Source organism: Trichechus manatus, unplaced genomic scaffold, assembly GCF_000243295.1.
Source record: "Trichechus manatus latirostris isolate Lorelei unplaced genomic scaffold, TriManLat1.0 scaffold00065, whole genome shotgun sequence".
In the NCBI taxonomy this organism is placed as follows: Eukaryota; Metazoa; Chordata; class Mammalia; order Sirenia; family Trichechidae; genus Trichechus; species Trichechus manatus.
In genome coordinates, this window is record NW_004444001.1 from 4,094,295 (window position 1) to 4,097,856 (window position 3,562).

A 3,562-nucleotide genomic window follows, 5' to 3' on the forward strand; every position below is an offset into this window, starting at 1 on the left:
GTGCTGATTGATTGGATGTACAGTGTGAGAAAAATTGAAATCAAGAATGACAGATTTCTGCCCCCTCCCCCCGCCCCCACCCACACACATACACTGATCAAACATTTGATTGCTGGAGCCATTTACTGAAATGGGGGAAGACTAGGAAGAGAGGATTATGGAGTAAACGTGGATTCTTGGTTGACAGTGTTTTTCTTTGAGCAATTTTAATATGCTGTCCTACTGCCTTCTGACCTCCATTTGTTTCATTGTGAAGTCAGCTGTTAATCTTATTGGGGTTCCCTAGAACATTTCCTTTGAAATCCTCTGTGTGCTTGTATGTCCATTCCTGACTCCTTCCCCACCCCCACCTCAGAAGTAACCCCTATCCTGAATTGTATGTTTATCACACCTTTGCTTTTCCTCATAGTTTTGTCACCTAGCTACATATATCCTTCCTTTTATTTTTCATATTTATTTTTTTTAATCCATGTAAAATTTATTTTTGTGTATAGGATGTGAGGATGGAGTCCCTGGCCGGCACAAATGGTTAAGTGTTCCATGACTAGCCAAAAGGTTGTGACTTGAACCCACCCAAAGAGATGCCTTGGAAGACAGGCCTGGCAATCTGCTTCCCAAAGGTCACAGCCTTGAAAACCCTATGGAGCAGTTGTAATCTGCACACATGGGGCTGCCATGATTCAGGATCAACTCAACAGCAGCTAACAACAACACAGCAGTGGTGTGAGGTAGGGATCTAATATGGATATCCAGTTGTCTAAATATCATTTATTGAGTAATCTATCTATTTTCCCACTGATTTGGAATGCCAGGTCTTTCATATGTTAGGCTTCTATGTACACAAGAATCTGTCTCTAGGCTATAGTTTTGTTTTAGATCTAGTAGTCTGTCTATATACCAAAACCCTGTTGTCTTAATTACTATAGCTTTATTAGTCTTGGTATCTAGCCAGGTAAGTACTCCCTTTTAGGGTTTCATCTTCATGAGTGTTTTCACCCTTAGATCTTTCATAAACATTTTAAAATCAGCTTATCAAATTCCATGAAAAGCCTTACGTTGAATAAATGGGTTACTTTGGGAAGAAGTGACAGTTTTGCAATACTGAGTTTTCCTATTCATTTACGTGATATGTGTCCCCATCAACTTAAGTTTTCTGTATCATCTTTGAATAAAATTTTATTATTTTGTACATACAGCTTCCGTGTATCTTTCGTCAGATTTATTCCTAAGTGCCTTATATTCTAATGCTATTTTAAATGGCAACCTTTGTTCTTTATTGCATTTTCTGTTTGTTAGTAATGTAATTGGATTTCAACTCTGGCAAACTATCAAAACTCTTACTAATTATAATTATCTCTAGAAAGGAGTTTTCTGTGCAGACTACAATATCTGTGAATAATAATAGATTTCACTCTTTTCAGTCATTAAATCTTGTATTTATTTATTTTATTTTCTTACTGCCCTTGCTAGGGCTTCCAGTACAATGTTGGGTAGATGTGTTCACGTGGACATCTTTGTCTTACTCCTGATTTTAAAGGGAAAGTTTACAATTTAAGTATGAAGTTTGCTGTAGGTTTATGGTAAATACCTTTTGTAATATTAAGGAAGATCTTTTTAATTCCTAGTTGCTGACCTTTTCTTTATTATATAGGAGAATTTTATTAAATGCTTTTTCTGCATCAGTCGAGGTTGACATTTTTTCCCTTTAATCTATTAATGTGGTGAGTTACATTAATAAATTTTCTATTGTTAAACCATCATTGTGTTCCTGGAATAAACCAAACTTAATCACTTTATAAATTATATATTAAAAGAGCTAGATTCAGTTTGATAATATTTTGTTTAGGAATTTTATATCTATATTCATTAACACTATTTTCTTATAATTTTCTTTTCACATGCTGTCCTTGACAGTTTTTGGTATCAGAGTTATATTAGCTTCATGAAATAAGCTGAAAAGTGCCCCCTCTTTTTTCCGCTATTTTCTAGAAGAGTTTGAATAAAATAGGATTAACTATTTCTTGAATGTTTGGTAGGACTTAGTAAAACCATCTGGACCTTATGTTTCTTGACTCAGATAAGTAAATATAAGCTACAATTAAGTGGATTCATAGCTGGTCAACAGAGATTTACCCAATAAGTGTTAAGAAAGGATTAGCATCAGTCTTTCCTGTCTGATATTTTTAGGATTGGACTTAATGGCAGCGGGTTTTTGGTTTTTGGATGAAAATATAAAAGGCAATTTATCGTATTTTCAGGTGACAGAAATTTGGAAGAGATGGTCTACAATTATGTCTTTAGTGTAAAACAATAAAGTAGAATGATTTTTTTGTTCAGTTAATCATATTTAAAAGGCTGTGGAGATGCTGAGAGGGAATGCTACCTCCTTCTAAGTTTACATGTGTGTTTTTGCATTTTTGCTTTTGTTTCTTAATCGTTGCCTTGAGAGTACTTTATTTCAGTAGGACTTGGAGCTTTTCCCTGACCACTCACCAGTTATGAGGTGGGGTATGTGGTAGATGCTTTAGCTGCTACAGCGAATCCCATTGTCACTGTGAGGGATGACCTTATCAACCCCAACCCCCGTGCTCTCCTGCTCTCTTTGGTGCCCTGCAGGCACCGTGTGTAAAGTTCTGAGCACTATGCTTTTATGACAAGCCAAAGAATAATTCAGATGATAGTGCCTGGACAGTGATGGGTCTAGACTAGGGGTTCTCAGCCTTCGCACTTACGACATTTTAAACCAGATAATTCTCCATTGTAGGGGGCTGTCCTCTGTATTGCAGGATTCTTAGCAGTATCCCTGGCATCTGCCCAATAAATATCAGTAACCTCCCCACCCCAGTTGAATTGTGACAACCACAAGTGTCTCCAGACATTGCCAAAGGTCTCTGGGCATGGGGGTGAGGGGGGTTTGCCCCAAGTAGAGAACCACTGGTCTAGAGACCATATCATAGTAGGAATAGTTAAAGGCGGTAGATGATTTGGGACAGAGAAAGTCATAGTGAAAACATACCAACTGGTTTTAGAAACTGTATTAAACTATTGTGAAGGGGGTGGGGATTATTCTGTGGAACTCCAAAGGGCAGAACTAAGGCTATAGTTGTACATTACAAGGTGACAAATGTGGGATTTGGGAAAAAAAGTGAGAGAGCTTTTGCAGCAACTTAGTTTTTCCAGCAACAGAATGGGCTGCCTTACAGAGCAGTGAGCTCCCTGAAACTAGCAGTATTCAAACAGAGGCTGACTGATCAGGGTTGTTGTGGAGGGGATTTCTGAACTGAGGAGGGATGCTAACTATGTTCCTTTCAACTGGAGAACTTTATGTGTCGATCCAAGAAGAGGCAACTGGGAGGGGAGAATGGAATACTAGGGGCATTAGGCTTAGAAAGTGTAGCAGAAAGTATAGGTCCCCTGCCCATATCCCCTCAGATCTTGCTGTTGCTGTACATGCTGATGGCTTGTTTCTAGGAGAACCTGAGGGCTTTCTCTAGCTGCAGGAGTGTGTTTAACTAGTGTGTGAGGCAGGTTCGTAGTGCTGAGGAATTACCCCCCCTCCCCC